The sequence below is a fragment of the Crocodylus siamensis genome, chromosome 15, assembly GCF_052110815.1.
Source record: "Crocodylus siamensis isolate JL-2025a chromosome 15, ASM5211081v1, whole genome shotgun sequence".
Classification (NCBI taxonomy): Eukaryota; Metazoa; Chordata; order Crocodylia; family Crocodylidae; genus Crocodylus; species Crocodylus siamensis.
Window position 1 is genome coordinate 42,955,208 of NC_143409.1, and position 19,196 is coordinate 42,974,403.

The following is a 19,196-nucleotide window of genomic DNA, read 5'->3' on the forward strand; positions in this document are numbered from 1 at the left end:
GGGGGTACATGTTTGTCTGTCCACACCCTTAGACACTGACCTCTCTGATTCAGCTGTTAGAGTCAGTGGTGTCCCAGCAGAACACTGATAACAAAAAACAGACGCAAAATACTTAGAGACCAGACCTGATATATTTCAAAATTCCAGTTTGTGCAACAGTTCCCTTTCCAGCTCCCTCCCCTGCCCCTGCTATGTAACAGTAAGGCAGGTCAAAAGCTAAGGCTCATGCTTCTCTGCCCGTAATTAAAGCAGTATGGCACTGGGGCTCCTGACTAAGTATTAATAGACCCTTCCATGCACCTTCCTGGTAGTTTAAGTTGACCGGCCTGCAGCCTGGTGCTTCATGATGCACAGAGGTATGCATTAATGGCCCATTAATACACAACGCTTCATGTCTTATTGCCCAATTCATGCCAGGATGTCACCCATTACTCAACCAATGCTATACTCACTGTACGCTCCCCTACTTCCAGAGGGGAAAACAATTCCCTGAATAGCTGAGCAACTGCTTTAAAGTAGCTCTCAGGAAATGGAGGTGTCCCAGGTTACATAGAAAGTAGCATTTTTTCCCCCAGTGAACAGCAGTTTCTGGCTATAATACATAAAACAGCTCCCTCCCTTCCCTGCTTTTGGAGTCAGCCCTTTGCTTAAGCAATAGTATTGTCAGTGCCCTAGGAGAGAAGAGGTAGGGAGCACTGAAAGAGAAGGCTAACTAGCAGCACCAAAAATGACACCAATTTTTTGCATAAGAAACCTCACCTCTTTCCCTTTGGCCAAAAAGACAGCCTGGCACATGTGAGATGGGGTGGAAAAGTGCGGTCATCACAAACAAACCTTGTTCCATCCCTATTGCAGGGAACTGTAGAAGTGACAGGGATGGATTAAGACACAAGCACTATAGGTCCATAAAGGATTCCCAGATCCTGGAGTCATTTGATTGCAGCAGCATCTCAGACATTCTTTTAAGAAAAAAGTAAATGTACAGCCCCCGTGACTGCAAAGGAAAGCATGAAAGCATTACTTGAAACCACGTTGCTAATGCTCATGAAATTTCCCAGTTCCTACAATTTTGTGGCATTAAATCTAGTCTCTTGAAATATTATGAAAACTTTCTGCAATGTTAGGATTTTTTCATGAGTTCTGCCCAAATGCTGCAGCTCTGGCTGCAGGCACTAAAAGGTGCTGCTGGGAAACTGCCCTGTAAGCTTTGGGGTGCAGTTTCATATATTTCATAGACATTAGGGCTGGAAGAGACCTTGAAAGATCTAGTCCAGGCCCCAGCCCGACAGGTCATAGGATCCCAGTAAGATATGCATCCAAATTTTCAAAGTTGCAGCTGCCACCAACAGAGGCAAAATGAACCTGCATCCATGGGGTAGGGGAACTGCAGCTGAAGGAGTGAGTTGACAAGCAAGGAGGTATCTAGGGAGACCAGGGATTGCTCCTGCCTATCCTCTACCCAGCATTAAGAGGTAGTGGGAGAAGCATGGGCCAGGAAGGTCCCCTACAACACACATTTGACAACAAAGCAGAGTCTTTATAAAGCCCTGATGAAACAGTATTCTCAATGAAACCATTACTAGAGTAGAGCTACTCTTCCTCTCCACTAATCTCTGCTCTGACCTTCATTGCCTTAAGACTGAGCCCCCACCATTAATGAGTGGTAGTGTTTGTACATCTCGTTCAACCCAAGGATATCAATAAGCACTACGAATATTTCTTAGTGCCACTCTGTGACACCCCAGCAGTGTGAGTCCATGAAGGCCATTGCATCCAACATGAGAGTCAGCTTCTGAGCCCAGTGCAAACTTTGTCATTGATGTCAGTGCAACTAGGGTCTGCCCTTAAGTGACTTGGGAGCTGGGTATAAAGATGAGAACAGAATTAATTTATTTTAACTTTCCAGACTGTACCTGAACTCCAAGGCCACCCTCCTTCCTGCTACCAGCCCAGTAGGTTTCACTGCTCTACTTAATTTCCTCCAGAGGGCTCCACACACTTCACATGTGCCAAATAGTGAAACCACCAGTTCCACTATAAAGCAGCTAATTCATAGATTCATGGATTGCGAGGCTGGAAGGGACCTCATAAGATCATCCCGTCCACCCTCATACCAGGCAGGAAAGACAACTTGGGTCAGGTGACCCCAGCAAAGTGACCGTCCAGTCTCCTTGGCTGGATAAAATGCTGTACTAATACAATGAAGGACATAGCCCAGATGATGGATCAAATCACAGATGCATGCCCAGCAACTCTGAGTCTTGGTTGTTGGCTCAGATGGGTGCAGAACATTCCCATGAGTGTCAGATGCATTTTGGTTGTGCAGTTGGCCCTGTTGGTCCTTTGAGATTTCTCTCTTTAGTAAGGAGAGTCCCTTGGATTGTCAGTTCTTCAGTGCATTTGTCCGTTCTTTATCTGTAAGTAAAGGGGCTTCAATGACCACAAAATCTGCAGTTGAAAAAGAGGTCTCTTAGAACCTAGTCTCCAATGTTTGTCCTTACCGTTTATGAGGACTGCAGTTCCCAGTGCATGTGTGCATACGTGTGTGTGCGTCTTCATATCTTCAGTGAAGACAGAGCACTGGGTGCTGGGGCATGCAATCTTCATGGCCACACTGACATAAAAAAAAGAGTACCGCCGTTGGCTACAACTGCTTCACAGGCTTCGCACGCTGGGCTCTGTGAAGTGACTCCAAGCCAAAGGGGATTCTCATCTCAGTGAACTTGCTGGGAGAGGTCCAGGCATTCTCCGTGCAGCCTCCCGTACCCGCCCCCTCCTCCTGTGGGAGGCTGAATTCTCTGTGACTCTGAGAGCTGCATCGCAAGCAGGGACTCAGGCACAGGCCCTACAAGCAGCAGGTCTAACAATAAACTAGCAGGGGCCTGGAATGGAATTGGAGCAAGCTGGGAACATCATGCCTAGGTTAACCAAAGACACTGACAGCACAGGACATGGCTGGCTGATAGCAAAGAGAGGACTTGCAGGCCCTGCTTGGTTGCAGGACTGTTTTTGTGACCCCTGAGACAACTGTAAGGAACATGTTAGGCTCATCCACAAAGAAGGGAAAGAGAGGGGGGGACATTTTTAGGCAGTGAGTTGAGGGGAGACACTCCTTCCTCACCACAAAAGCATTTGCAGGATGTGATGAGAGCTGGTGAAGTTGGCTGTCTGAGGCTCGGGGCCTCGGAAGCTCACTAGTACATAGCAGGAAGGCAGGTAGATGCCTGGTAGTGTATTATTTACCCTTTGGGTGTAATCCTGGCAGAGAGGGCCTGATCCAAAGCCCCCTGAAGCAAAGAGGTCTCTTTAATGCTCTGCTTCAGTGAAGCACATAAGCACAAGCTTACCTCTAAGCACACCAGGCGTCATGTTGACATTAATGGGATTATTCGCCTGTTTAAAAGTAGAGCGATTCGGGATTCAACAAAGCACTTGAGCAAATGTTTAGCAGGTGATTAAGCGCTTTGTTGAAGCAGAGCCTTAAAGAGAAAGGGCTCTTTCCAGAGAGGTGGGCTGCAGAGCTCTGGTAGTGTCTGCACTGCAGCTCTGCCCATACCTCACTCATGCCTCTGATGGCATTGTAGACACCCTCAAGCCCTCCTTGCCTGCATGTTGCCTGAGGCAGAGGCTGCCTGGCTCCATCCCCCTGCATCTATGCCTCATGTGCCCTGTCCCAGAAATGAGGTGATGTGGATCCAGCACTGCTCTTAGGATTTTGGTATCATGAGCACATACTCAAAAAGCTCTAGAGGACTGAGTGGGTTAATCTTGCTTCAGGGTAGTGCCCCCAGATGTGGCATGGAAGTAGCAGAAATGTGCCTGCTGTGATTGCAAAGCAATGGGGACATTAAGCCTCCTTCCTTTTCCCCCTCGGGTGACTGCGGTTGCTAGGATAATTGCCATAGTGAGGTCGGTTATGATGTGACCCTTGCTAATGATCACATGGAGGAGGATGCCTGGACCTGGAACTGGAGCTGAATCCTTGCCTCTCGCACCACAGGAAAGTTACTTAGGGAGCAAAGGGACATTAGGAGGAAAAATGGGATTTAAAAACTTGCTTTTCCAGGGAAAGGAGGCACTTCCTCATGTAAAGTTGATTAAAGGCAATTTTACTGATATTAAGCATTGTTCTGACTGGTCCTGTTCCCCTTGTCCCAAGACCCAAGGAATTATGGGCCTCATGTGAGGCTTTCCAAATAGTAGCATTACTTTGGGGTGAGAGCCAGACGTGGCCTCTGTGGCAGCAGTTGGAGTATACCTCTGTGTAGCCGAGAGCAGTCCAATCTCCTCCCCATCCCCATACATGTAGCCACTAACTCCAAACACGGCCACTCTGTGCAGTGCAGTCCACCTGCCCCTTGCAGGGCCAGCCCTCAGGCTCTGGGTTTGGTGTGCATTTCTTATCAGGCTGTGGAGAACAATCCTTTCAGCTCAGGGCTATGCTGGGCTAAGATGGTCTGAACGGGGAGAAGGTGACAGAGAAGCCATGCAACACCCCTTTGACTGCAGCTGTGCTTGCCTTTGGGTGTTATTCTGACAAAACAAGAAGGGCCCTGATCTGAGATGCAAGAGAAGGCTCCCAGGCTGCTGCGGGGGAAGCACCAGTGTTTCCATAGACAGCCCACCATCTCCACCCACCCAAGCATGAAGATTATAGCCTGGGCAAATTGAGAAAGAGGTCTCTGGGATCACTTTAATCCATAGTTTGGCCCTACACATCCAAGCCTGATGATCAGGTTCCTCCCCAGAAAGCCCAGAGGGCTCTCTGGCCCCTGTTTGGGAGCAAGAAAAGAAACAGCAGGCATTAGAAAAGTCAGAATAAGTGTGTGGGGGGCGGGCAGTGCCTGCATCATGCTCCAACATTTTGTTGTAAAGTGTACAGAAAGCCATAGTGGGCCCTCTTTCCACGTTAAAAATTTCCCTTCCTGTTTTTTCTTCCAAGGAAGCCCCCACGGATGAGAAGACTGGGGCTTAGGTGGTAGCTAACAGAAGTTAGGCAGAGATTTTCAACCAAGCCTGAGAGTGTGAAGCGTCTGCCTCTCAGTGGATTTCAATGGGATTCAGGAGCCTAGCTCCCTTTGGCTGCTTGGAAAATCTCAGCCTCAGTGCCTCCTTTCCAGGACCAAAAACCACAACCAAAAAAGAAAATCCCTCCCTGTCTCCTATTCACAGAAGCAGAGATAATTATTCAGTGTAAGCGACAAGGAGCTTAAATTATGCATGGAGCTATTTGCATTGAAGTGCACTGTTTAGAAAAAGTCATTACAGCCTCTCCACAATCCCGCGGCTGGCTGCGCGCACATTATATAGGCACTGTGTAGCTCTCCATGCGGAGTGACAGATATATGTAGCTTCTCCGATCCCCCGTAATGGGAGTGTTGGCTGGCACCTCTCCTCACAGTCCGCTCTCCATGAGAGAGCTCACTCAAGCAATATCATGCTCGGGTGCTGTTCTCTCGCGCTCTGTGGCTTTTTCATATGATGTCCCCATTTCCCCTCTTCCCCACAAGAAGAATTACAGAAAGGAGCCTTGGCCGCTGTGGGACCTGGCTGGGTGCCAGCTGAGAGACATAGTAGATTTAACCCACCATTGAGGGGATGAGTCTTAGCAGAGCTCCTGGCATTAAAATGTTAATCAGGAAAACTCTCTCTGAATGCACTTCTCAAGTACTGGTTGGTGAACAAAAAGGATAACAGGCTACTATTGCTATCGCTAAGCAAGCTATTTTCTTAGGTTATGTGATAGAGTGATTTAGTGCAGTAGATGGTGGCCTGAAGAGGTTGATGATCTTGCTTTATGAAGGGCCCCAGAGCTCAGGGAAGCAGCAATCATACTATAGAAAACAAGACCTTGGATGCAGGGGTGAAAACCTAGTCTGGTTCAGTGTTGACTGCAAGTGTGATGAGACTTGAAGAGCCTGTGCGCTCTCTCGGTCCACTTCATTGTGTCCATATTAAAAAGAGCCTTATGCTATGTTTCACATTAGTTGTCACCCATTGTGTTTGGTGCAAAGTAATTAAGAGTCTGAAGGCAAGTTAGAATTAATGAGCTGGCCTAATGGTTTCTGGAATTAAAATACCTTTCTGGTAGCTAACAGGAGTCTGTGGGATCCAGTATTGTGATAGCAGGGACCTATTCAATAGAATTACTTAGGTGCATTAGATTTTATTACATGTACAAGAAGTCCCCGTGCTGGTAACATGGAGACTCAGAATGTGTGAAGAATTGGAGCATGCTAGATCATCAGAGGAAATCTGGGTCATGCTGTATTTAACTGGAAAGGTCATCTCCCCAAAGCGTGCAATTAGAATTTTGCTTTGATCTGTAACCTTTATGTTTCAATCTATGAGTAATTGCCTGATCCAGTCAGAGCTGAGGTACTTTAATCCAGTGCTCTGTTTCCTGGCTAATGCCAGAGTCCCAGATTCTCAAAGGGATTTGGATACCTAACTCCCAAGGGAGGCACTTCCCTAAACTCTCTGTGGAGTTAGGCACTTGGATACCTCCAAAATGAAGGTGATTCATAGATTCATAGATGTTAGGGGCTGCAAGGGACCTTACAAGATCATCGGGTGCAGCCCCACTGCACTTAGGCAGGAAAGACTGCTGGGATCAGATGACCCCAGCAAGGTGGGCGTCAAGACACTCTTTGAAGTTTCCCAGGGTGGGTGAACATAGAGAAAGTTTCTTCCCAGCTCCTAGAAATTAGGGATGGATTTGTACATGAAGTGAGAGTTTATCTCCATTGCAGAACTTTAGGACATTAGTATTTTACTACTGTAGCTCTGAAAGCTTGTAATACCACTGACAGTGACCCAATCCTTTTTTGACTCCTGCTAAATTCTTCTTCTTGGAGGCATCGTTGTTCTGCACACTCCCTGTGAGAAAGCATTTCCTTCTCTCAGGTTTAAAATGGTTGCTATTCAATGCAAGGGCACATCCTATTTTCCTTGTATAATAAGACAGGATAAATCAAAAGTCCAGAGGGTCTGATGATGAGATGAGAGTGTTATGTGGGTTGAGTTTGTTGACTCACAGATGTGCAATATTTTAATAAAGTTTGTGCTGCTTTCTTTCCAGGTAATCTGTGCCAGTGCTTAACTACCTTCATAGTTAGATATATCTTCCTAATATATAACCCAAACATCTCGTGTTGCAATTTAGGGCCATTACTTGTTTTCCTACCCCTTTTAGACACAAAGAACACTTGTTTGTCATCCTATTTATAAAAATCTTTTTGTATTTGATGACTGTCATCAATTCCCCCCCCAGTCTTCTCTTAATCAAACTAACCAACCCCAGTTCTTCCAACCATTTCTCATATGTCTTTTTTTTCCTTGCTCTCCTGTGAACTCTGCAGTTCAGCCATGTCTTTCTCCCACTGAATTGGCCATTTCCCAAGTGAACATTTCCATTGGGACAGAGGCATAACAGGGCAACTTCCCTGCATGGGGCAGTGCCCACGACTGCATTGCCAGCAGTGGCTACGTGCAGCACCATACCTAGACTCCTGGCGGCCCCCAGTGAACTTTTAGTATTGCCTCCACTTCACCAGAGATAATGATAATAATAAAAATTACCATTTTTGGGCCCCCTTTCTGGCCAGCCCCTGCGTGGCTGCCCAGTTCGCCCATGCCTGTGTTCAACCCTGGCTGCATGGCCAGCGACCAGCTGTGGCAATGGCTTTCTTTGTAGCTCTTCCCCTAAAAGCAGTGCCTGGAGATGCTGCCCCAATCTTCCACCCCTCTCCCCGCCTTCCCGAGGTACACTAGTGTATTGGAAACCCATGAGGCTTAACCGTGCATCAAGGGCTCTGTAGACTAAGAGGCTAGGAGCGGGGTTTGATTTAGCACACTCGTGGCTCAGTGTTCTCCTGTATTTGATTCAACTTGCACATGCCCTGTTCACACTGTGTCCAGCCTTCTGATTTCTCCTTTGTAGCGTGGTCAGTTTTTAACATTGGGGGCTATTTTCAATGGGAAGGCACAATAATAAAGGACCCTCCATATTCATCTCCTGTCCCAACAGATTAATTCTCCCCTTACAGAAGGAAACGTACACACACAAAACCCAACACCCACGGAACAAAGCAGAGAGAATAATGTGACTTCCCACAGAGACAGGAGCCTCCTTATCAGCCCTGGGGGAAATTCTCCTGCCAAGGCTCTGAAACAAATTCCTTTCATGGGAAGTTATAGGAAACGAGGGATATTTTAATTAAATAGTTTACGTTCCTGTCTGGCATGGAAGCACATCAGCAAATGTATCTTGGTCTTCAAAGCCACCTGCTTTGGTCTTCAGGATTAGGGCTCTGAGGGTTGCGATCACCAGAGATCCTGGTTTTCTCCGATAAACACCCCACCACCACCAACAATTTTCAGGTTAAAAAAAAGTAACCCCAAATCCACATTTTTCCATGATTAAAATGAAATGCCACTAATATATAGATATATATAGAGAGAGGGGTTTCATTTTAATCACAGAAAACATGTGGATTTTGGGTTACTTTTTTTCACCTGAAAATTGGGGATTTTTTTTAATCAGAGAAAACCAGGAGCCCTGGTGATCACATCCTCACAGCCACTGAGATGCACAGTGCTAAACTGAGAATAGAGTGCAAGGGTGACCCGCAGGCTGGGTGTGTGCTGTGTCTTGCTCCTTGCCTTAGCTAGCAGTCGATCTGGGTCTTGTATGCTAGCCAGTAAAGAAGCTGGTGGTTTCATAAGTGATTTGGTCTTTCAAGTTGCTGGTTCAGTTCCTGATGTTGACCAAGGCAGCATGTTTCATATCAGACTCCCTCTTTTCTTTGCATTGGCTAATTGGTAGGGGAAGGAACTAGATGCTTCTTTTAGGGGGTAGAGGGGATGCAGGCGAGAGGTGTTGGCCACCTTGCTGCTTTGGGGAAAGCAAGGGAAATTCTTCAGTGAGACTCCAGTCCCCACCTTCCCCTCCCTTCTTCCCCTTTCACTCTGCTTGTACCAAGCAGGGCTGCAGGATAGTCACATGGGCAGAGATGAGAAGGAGAAGGAAAGTCAAAGGAATCAAAGAGCATCACAATCTGGAGTGCAGGTCGGGTGAGCAGGACCTGGCAGAGCCCACAGGGTCTGCTCAGCTGGTGCCTGGACCGCAGTTGTGACAGCAAAGGCAATGGAAGGATTTGAGTGCAAAGGGACCGGCACTTGGGGGAAGGAAGGGGCTGAGTTATGAGTTGATTGTTTATGTATTTCTCAGTCCCTGCCATCTCTTAGCATGGACCTGCTGTGCAGTAAGATGACAGCCCCATCCAAGTAGAGGCAGGTGTGCGGGGCTCCACGCTTCTTCTGGGTGGGGATTTCTTGAATCATTTCTTTGATCCAACCACTCACACGCACCCCCAGGGCTGGAAGAGAGTAAATGCCAACATCACCTTCAAAAGCTTCAGTTATACACGCTCTGAAATCGGTGCAATGGAGAAGAAATAAAAGACATAATGGCTCCAACCAGGCACGGACATCCATCAAACACAGCTGAGACACCAGGAACACAGGGGCATTACCATTACCTGCCACCAGAGAGAGCTGAGAGTCCAGCAATTACCTGCTCCCAGAGGGCACCATGCCTCCAGCATTGCAAAAACAATGCAAGCAACCTCTGAATAACGCCCCCCATGTACCAGTTTGGATTCACCCATGGACATTATATCCAGGCACCCTTCACTCCATCCATGCCACAAAGGGGGAACATGGTTGCACAGCCATGCTTCCCCTCTCCATCACATACTGTACTCTGAATTGATAAGCTGCAAGGTTCATTCATTCATTGTCACTCCAGATTCCCTCCTCTTCCCCCTCCCCTGACTTCCATCTTCTCACAGAGACATCAGGTTGGCTCCCTGGGCAGCCAGTCCTGTGAATCCCCACTAAACCAATGTCTAACCCTTCTCCCTGTTACCTTGGGCCCTTCCTTGCAGCCCAAAGGCATCCACCAGGCATTGAAATAGCCCCAAAGGTGACATAGTACTAAGGAAGAGACGTGATTCCAAGCTAGAAAAATCCCTCTCATTATAACCCAACCTTGGCTCCTTCAAGCTGCAACCCAGGCTCTACAACCAAGCTTGACAGGCCTCAGGCTTCAACTTGCACCTTGAGCTAGCTTCTCTCTCCCAGCTGTCCAGCGATGGGAACATTTTGTGTGACATTAGGAAATATACTTGCAGGGTACGTCTATGGGATAGCATCCCTTTACATAGCTGGGAAGCCCTCCAGTAGGGCATTCCACTTTCGATTGCAGAAACCACTCAAACTTCACCAAGCAGAGTGGATGAGGTTGGGTTGCAGTGGAGCGAACAAGCCTGCCTGTTCAAAACTCAGCTGCATCTATGTATTTTCCTCAGATTATTAGTGCTTTGCTAAGAACAAAGATACAACAGAATTTTATTTCCTAGGGGAAAAGAAGGGTAGGGAGAGAGGGGGAAAGAAATGTCAATTTTATCCAAATTATTGGTGGAAAGTTAGGATTTTTTTGTTTTTTTATTGAACACCGTTTACTTTTACAAGCTCACTCTTGTTTATGTGGTCGGGGATTGTGATAAATGAATATTTTTCAGTTAATCAGTGACCCCCTTTCCTCAAAATATATCAATATAAACAGACAAAGTCCTATGCACATTTCCATTTTATCACAAAGGGGAAGGGGAGGAGGTGTTCGTAAAACATTAGCGCCGAGAGTAAACACAGAGCTGTCCTAAAGGACCATGAGAAGGTCACCCAATGGCCAGATCCCCCAGGGGAATATTAAGAGGTCTCTCCATGCATTAGCTTTCCTCCTGTTTACAAGCAGGCCCTTTCTATGTCAAAGCCTTCGGACTGCCATAGCTGATCAGACCAATGGCTCATCACATCCTGCACCCCGTTTCCAATGGCGACCAGCCCCAGATGCGTCCATCCTTCTCCAAATCTTCAGGCACTGCATGTCCTGGGGGAAAACAGAATGAATAAAGAGAAATTGCAAGCACTTGCAAGGACTTCCCTCCCCCTACTTGCCGCTTGCTACCCACTCCCCTCCCTGCATGACAAAACCCCGAGTTATCACCACAACGCAGAGACGCAGAGACGCGCGCTCCACTCTGGCACAGACATTCAAAAACAAATGTCCTCTTTCTTTTCTTACAGATGTTCCTTTCTTTCATTTAACATTTTTAAAAAACATATTTATTAAAAACGAGGCAGCAGTTCAAAGCCTGGGCTTTGATTGAATTAGGTTACTCATCTCACTCCTTTTGAAAAGCCGACAGCTGATGAAATATTTATTCCGTTTACTGTATTCTTAGACTTTTTTTCTTTACATTTGGAAACTGCAATCCAGCAAAGTAGTGGAGTTTGTTGGGGGGGGAGGGGGGGTTGTTAGCTAGTTAGCTAGTTCTTAAAGGTCCATCAAGTGGTGAAGGGAAAACATCCTCTCCTAAATTGGATCTTTGATATTTCAGTGAGAATAAGATCGGGTCAGTTGCACGACTCCTGATTGCACATGGCTGGCACATGGAAAACCTAGGCATGATGCTGTGAAGCCACTCGAAGGCCTTCCCCTCCCTCTGGATTGCTCTCAGGACCTTTTCTTTGGGAGGCTGTAGAGTATTTGTGTGGCATGGCCCTGGAGTGGCCTTACCACTGCATTTCCAGGTTTGGGGGACCCCGGGGTACATTTACCTGGGATTGTAGGGTTGCAAGGAGCAGGTGAGCAGGGCATGCCCAAGGACACCTTTCCCTGGGAACATTGGGTACATGTAGGTGTATCCTCACTCCACTTGGTATTCCATCTGCAATAAAGTACTGGCTTCAGCTGAGACGCACTGACATATGACCTGACTGGCTCCATGGAGCTGGGCAGATTTATGCCATCTGGGCACCCACCGTCTTGACTTCACTAGACCTAAGGAGAATTGGGACATTGTCCACTACAGGCAGAGTGACTGATAGCCCAAAGGCCCTCAAAAGGCTCCTTTGGCTGAAGACCTACAACCCCGGGGAAATGTACCCTCTTCTGGGATGGCGAGAGACATCCGAGTGACCCAGTGCACACAAAAAGTACAGTATAGAGAAGGTCAATACCCCAGGGTGAAAAAGCACCATGGGACCCTCAGGGCCACAATGTTTCCAGGATGAAGAAGACCTTGACTTCTTGATGCCCGCCATGCAGGGATAGCCACAACAGTGTTCCCACAATTCTCCTGCTCCAGGAAGTTCCTGGGAGCATTCACCTTGGCCCTGCCCCAGATGCAACCTCTGGCCTTCAGAGCTGCCCAGCTGTGGACAGATGTCTAGACAGCCCTGCCTTTGTGGGAGTTTCAGTCACTCTGCTCCCCAGAATGGCTCCCTCAGGTGTCCTTTATTTTTCCAGGGCATCAGGGCCTGTAGCTATTCCAGGGGCTCCGTGGTGGGGTTCTTAATGTCTACAGAGAGAAAACAGGACTCCACCAGGAAGACCTGCCTGCTTAGTTATATCATAGGAGACTTCAGTTCCTCTGGGGAGAACTGAGGCAAGTCAACTCCACATTGAGTAGAGTCTGTGGGTCCACAGAGCCTCCCGAACTGCAGCAGTCACAGAAACCTTGGACTGGAAGAGATCTTTTGGATCATTAGGTCCAGTCCCCTACTACCACGGGCCACCACATCATATACTTTCCTGCACAAGCAGATCATGAAGTCAATTGTTCTGCCCCCTTCCTACCTGTCCACCTCCCAGAGCACCTGCTTCCTATCCTCATACCCTTTAGTTCTTCCCACAAAACCTATATGAGGCCTTCCGTTGTCCTTGCTCCCCACAACATAAGGCCATTATGACTCTTGCCCCTTTTGCCACCCAAGAGACTCTTTGGCTATCTCCCCAGCTACAGTCCACCCACAGAGCCAGAATTTTGCCTAGTTCTTCTAGTCACCAGGAGTGGGCCTGGCCTTTTTTCAGGTATGTTCCCCAGCCAGTACCATCCATGCTTGTCTAGTTCTGCAGCCCCAAGGATCCTTTGCCTCATCTGCCCCTTCACACTGTCCATCTAAAGGACAAGCAGCAGCATTTGTTAAAGCCAGGCTGAAATGAAAAAATATTTAGTTGGAATTCCATTTAAAGATCTCACAATCAGCTGTAAAAGGAAAAGGCCTGATATGCCACTGCTGTTTAACATGGGTTGTTACTAGTCTGGCATCCACTGCAAAGGAAGCTCCCATGGAAGCATTACCCAAGCAGCTCAGACAAGCAGACATTTACTCTCTGAGCTCACCCTGCCTGTAGCAAAACTGTATCAAGACAATTCTTACATGATTGCGAGCTATTGTCAGGCAGCTTCAAGAGACAGACTGCTCTAGCTGTTGTACGCACCAGCACATCAGGGTACAAACCACTGGCTTTCTGATTACTGTTTTCCACCTGCATAGCATGGATGTGAGAGACTGAAAAGATGACGGGCAATGGGGAAATGCCCCCCAAATACTTTAGATGTTTTTAAAAATTAGATACAAGTGGATCATTTAACAGACACATTGATGGTTTTTCCAGAGAATTAAGTAGGTTGAAATCCATATCTAACGACAACAGACTGACATACATTACGAGCTGCATCGATGCATGCTTTGGAAGGTTGTTTTCCCTAGGATCTGCAGTACATATGTTAAATAATGTTAGCAGGAGCAGGGCCACACCCATGTCTCCTCTGGTGGTAATGGTGGTGGATGTGGTGCTGATGGAGGTGATGGCCTGACAACAGTGGTGGATGTTCAAGGATTTCCTGAAGCCCTTGCACTTGGGAGTTGTCTTCATAAATGGGCCAACCAGTTAGCTCTGGTTGGGCAGATGGAATAAGTGAACTGCTCATGTCTAGTACGGTAGGAGCACTGCAGACAAACCTGCTGTCTGGGGCTTAGACCAGAACTCTACCCTCTACTGGAAGTGAACATGGGGTTGGCACTTTGGTAGCAAAGGAGGCTCTAGATGGCCTGGACACCTGAGCCAGTGGGACCAAGTCTGAGTTCACTGCTATGAAAATGGGAAGCAGCTGTCCTCTGAAGATAATGAAATGGCTACTGAGACCCTTCCTCACCCTTCCAGGTGGCACTAAGTGACCATACACCTGCCTCTCCCAGTCTCCCTGGTGCTTCGGGCTGGATAAAAGTCTCTGAGTGGGGCAGAGCTAGACAGAGCAGACTATGCTACAGCAAACCTCAGTCTTCATGAATGGGCTTTAAAATCCATCTGACTGTAATCAGGGGTGAAATGAGCCCTCTTCACTCCACGATCCAAGAACTGCAGAGTTACCCACCTCTGTCCCAGTTATCCTCAGGACAGAGCTCAGGTGCAGCTTAGGATCTGAGGACACTCCCAGGTGCTGGCATGCTTTGATGAGGCCACAGGAGGTAAGGGACAGAGAGGAGGAAGGATGGAGGGATGGTTGGAGTGCCACCTGAGCTTAGCACCAAAGGAATCCACTTATCACTCCCAAGATAGAGCAGCAAGATCAGAAAATAGCTGGAACATAACTCAAGGAAGCACATAACCACTGAGCTGTCTGACACTGAGAGGTACATTGCAGATCCATTCCCCCGATGTCAAGAAGAGCTTTGCCATTGCTGATGTCAGCTGCAGGCTGGGTTTTCTTCAAGCAAGTTGATGAGAGGTGGACACCTAGCATTTATTACACATACTTTTGGGGCCCGCGATACGCTGGAGATCTGCTGCTTTGGATCAGACTTCATTAATCTAGATTCTCCCTCCAACCAAAGCAGGTAAAAGGCATCCTTCTCCATCCCCTAATGGAGATTTCCACCCCTACCCCATCCTGTGCACTGCACCAACTCAAGCAACAGCTGGACTGCTATCAGCCTTGAGCAGCAATCTGCCTTTGACCCATCACTTGCACTCCATCTTCTTGATAACACTGGCTGTCGTCAGGGACTGATACGGAGGAGCTGGTGCGTGCCTTCACATGTGCAAAGCATTCTTGCAGCTCCCTCGGTATCTTGCTGCCTACAGGCTCGTTCTCATTTCAGATTCTGCTGCAATGAAACAGTGTTTACAAAGCCAGTGCTGGCTCTCACATATGCATACACATGCTTGCGCATGCCCGTCCACATGAGAAATAGCAAATGGGGAACAACAGGGAGAGGGCATGGGCTAGAGGGGAGAAGGAACAGGCCTGGTTTCCACTGGGATTAGAAAAGCCATTTTTTTTGGTCAGTGAAGGTTGGATTTATAGTCTTAGTGTCCCTGGTTCATTTGAGTTCACCCTAGCTTGCCCCAGGAAGAAAGGTCTTCAGGCCCCATGACCTCCCAAAGTTTAGATCAGCTGAGCCATGTTTCAGGTTAAGGAGCAACACCAAGATACCCCAAGCCTGACTGAGCACATGGAACAAGGCCCTCAAGAGCTCACGGTCTATACTGACACACTGAGGGAGATATGGAGCAGCACTACTACCAGGAATAGGGGACATGAAACCCACCGTGCCACCTAAGCCACACAGACCTTCCATCCTCCTCTAAGGGAACTGTTATCACTCTTCACTCCCTGCCCGTTCCTTGTGTGGCTTCTACTCCTGTTTCCTCTCACAGGGTTGACCAACATTACCATATTGCATCATGCCCTTGTGTCTTTGTCCTGAGTGATGACGAGCAAAATCCATTCAGATTGCACACTGAGCGACCTGAGATGCTGCTCTGAGCTCACATCAGTCTGTGCCAGGATCAAAGGGAAGATTTAGACTCCATGGGACATCAGTGTGGGAGAGCTACCCATAGCATCTGGCACCCACAGCTGAATGTCCAGCAGGAGCTGTCAGTATGACAAAGGTACAACCAGAAAAGGTCCCATGGATTCTCTAGCTATTCTCATCTGGGTGGCCTGGGATGCCTTGAGATCCTTTCTACATGTGGGTTTCTACATATGATGAAGACGAAGAGGAAGACCTAAGACAAGCTGAACCACCAGCATCAAAGACTGGATGGGATTAAAACTGACAGATTGTACAAGGACTGCAAAAGACCAGGAAGAATGAAGGAAAGCTGTTGCCACACCAAAGGTGTCCCAATGATTGGTGCATCCTTGGGACTAACTAAATCAAGAAAACAATGAAAACTAAGAGCTGACATTTTCTGAGGAGTGCCTCGATTCTATCTAGAGTTGTCTGAAGTTTAAAAATGTTGAGGGCCACTGCTCGAGGACATACACAGTTCCACAGAGCTATGCTAAGTGGATGAAGAGTGTGGCATGGTTAGTATAATCAGATATTGCACCATGGGTAAAGAAGAAAATAGGGCTGGATAAAAGAAAGGCTGACCCCCTCTACAGTGCTAGCTAAAACATGGTTTTTGTTCCCATAAAAAGTTTCAACAAAAAACAGTTTTCCTTTCCATCAAAATTTTTCTCCCAAAATTTTTCAATTTTCATCAACAGGGAACTTACATTTTTGAAGCAGTTGGCCAGCTTCCTTTTTCATGTGTTCAGCAATCAAAAGATGTTCAGGGGGATCAGCATCATGTTTCATGAAATTCCTTCTTTCCCCTTCAAAATTATCTTAAAGTAACTGTTTTTGCAGTAGATTCTCCTTAGATGAAAGCTCAAACTTTCAGTTTTTCTTGAAAAACTTTCATTGAAAAAGCATTTTAACTAGAAGTATGGTGGCAGCTTCAGTGAAAGGGCTGTGAGGCAGACTCAGACCAAACAAGATCAGCACAGAGATAGTTAAATCCATGTTGTTCAGTGGGACAAAGGAGCTTTGCTTCTGACAGTAAAGATGGAGAATGGGGCAGTTGTTGATGAAGGGTCTCAGAAAAGCTAGGAGGAGAGGAAGAGAGAAGGGGAAGAGTTCAATAAGGCTCCATCTGACTGTGAAAGCAAAAAATATTGATCAGGTCTACTGGGTCCTCACTGGAAATTTCATTAATGTTTCCATGGGAAGGTGAAACACCATAGGGCCCTTTCTGAGGTCTCCACAGAGAAAAATCCTCCCCACGCCAAGTCTCAGCACCTTGATGGAGGATACCTCCCATGGGCATGTCTCACTCCATCCCAAACAACTCTTAGGTCATGACTCAAGGCCCACTAAGTCAACAGAAACCCACACCAACTTCCCTGGGCTCATCCCTGGAGTTCCCATTTATTACCTGGCTCCTAGTGAGGTAGACTACCAGCTGAAGACGCCACGTCCTGCCAGTCTTGCAGCCAGGGGACGTGGCAGTGTCTCACCCACCCTGCTAGTAAACCTGGCATCCAAACCATCTCCAAACAGGAAGGCGCAACCCCATCCAGGTTATTCATGCTGAGCGTTCACAGCTCCAACTCATATAAACAGGAGCCAGTCAGCCCCCTATTGAGAAACCAGGACTTTCCCAAAGTAGAAGTCTCTAGGGTGGGACTTTAAGGGAGTGTATACTGCCTTAGGGATACTGGTACTTCCAAGGGCAGGAGGTAGCCTGTATCCTTCAGGCTAGCCATAAAACACATGTTCTGGTTATTTTTATTATCCTTGGCTTCACACCACCAGGGTTTTCTGTTTGGGTTTTTTTTTTTTTTTTCCTTCTTTTTCTTTTTAAGCCATTAAAATCTCTTTAGGAACGCGGAATAGCTCAGCTGCTCAGGCGCTTTCTGGTCAAGTATTTAAATAAATCAAGAAGAAGGATGGTAGAATGCAGCCCAAATGGCCCAACACAATTTACTCCATGCATACAAATACTGCACTCTGCGCCTTGCTTTCCCAGTGGCTATCTGAGCAGCTCAGACATCTCTGTGCCTACTCTGCTCAGTAGTCACTCCCTGACCTACCAGTGAAATATGGACTGGAGAGAAAAGAAATGTTCCCTCCCCAGAATGAGTGGTAGCAGGAAATAGCTCTCTTCAGGTACAGGTAAACGTCATATTTATACTGGTCTAATTTATATCAGCTTGCTGCTTTATCCCAGAGTAGCAGGCTATAGGCTGCTCTTACATAGCCTTACCAGAAGTTGACAGGGGAATATGCACTTGTAGCTGCCAAGCAAGTAACTGCCCTGTATTGAACTGACCTAGAGCCAGGGGCACTCCAGGTTTAAGCTGATATAATTTATAAGATGGTGAAGTGACTACAGGTTTTTCAAGGGGTAACTTTTCTCCAAATCAGACTGACTCTCCCTGGAGTGAAGCTGCATGTCACGTGCCCACTCCACTTCTAGAGTAAAGGAAATTACTCTGGAATAAATGCATTGCATGTCTGCATCCTAACCGTATCATGAGGAGACTGCAGATTCCTCTCTAACTAGACCCAGACAAGCTGATTATCGTGGGCAACAGACACTGCAAAGTTAGACCCAGATCCTGCAAAGGAGTCTACATCTCACACCAGCTGATAGGAACAATAAAGCCATTGGGATCCTGTGGATGATGACACAGGATCAAGACATAAGCTTGCTCTTTCTTCAGATTGTCTGCTGTCCACTAGCCTGACTTCCTCCAGGCACCTTACTGGCCCTTAGGAATTTGCTCAATGCGTTTGGAAGCATATGTTTTCACCCCTGGTTTCTTTGGAAATGGCTCTGTCTTCTTTACCTTTTATGATGTGGTTTCCTTAAGGGCCTCGGTCATGGCACAAGGCCACAGTGTGCTGGGTGCTATACAAAGAGGGAGCCTTCTCCAAAAAGCTTACCATCTTAGTAACTGCTCGTATTTAGGAGGTCTGATTGGCCACTTCCATCACACAAGGTTGTTTCCATTCCCTGACTGGATGACTGAAAAATTTCATACGGGGGAGAAGTACAATGAGAACGAGGCGCATGCTAGCAACAGCAGAAGCTTCACACCTGGATGAATGCAATATACTGGCTCATTACCTGTGATCATGTCTCCCCCTCATGGCTGGCTCCTGGTGTTACAGCCCACCAATACAACCCGTGAAGTGACTCTTTTCTCTCATGGGTGGATTGTAACACACTGTCTGTGCCCATGTAAGGCCTTCGGGATTATGGGTGCTTGGGTTTTGCATCAGCTTGTTCCCTGGAGTTAGTGTCTCTGGAACTGAATCTCTCCTAGCTCTCAGCACAAGGGTGGATTTCACACTTTCTAGCCCCAATTCTCAGCAGGAGAGCATGGATCTCCCTTACTCCCTGACTTTTGAAACCTCTTTTCTTCCTCTTCCAAAAACACGTTTTCAAAGAACCAGTCTTCGGCATTAGATACATGCTCTTCTGCAACTATTAATGGATC

General features: G+C 47.2%; 1 pseudogene; it reads right to left on the reverse strand.

The window, feature by feature from the left end:
* Positions 1-10,641: 10,641 nt before the first annotated feature.
* LOC149852485 (zona pellucida sperm-binding protein 3-like) overlaps positions 10,642-19,196 on the reverse strand; it is a 43,890-nt pseudogene continuing 35,335 nt past the window's right edge.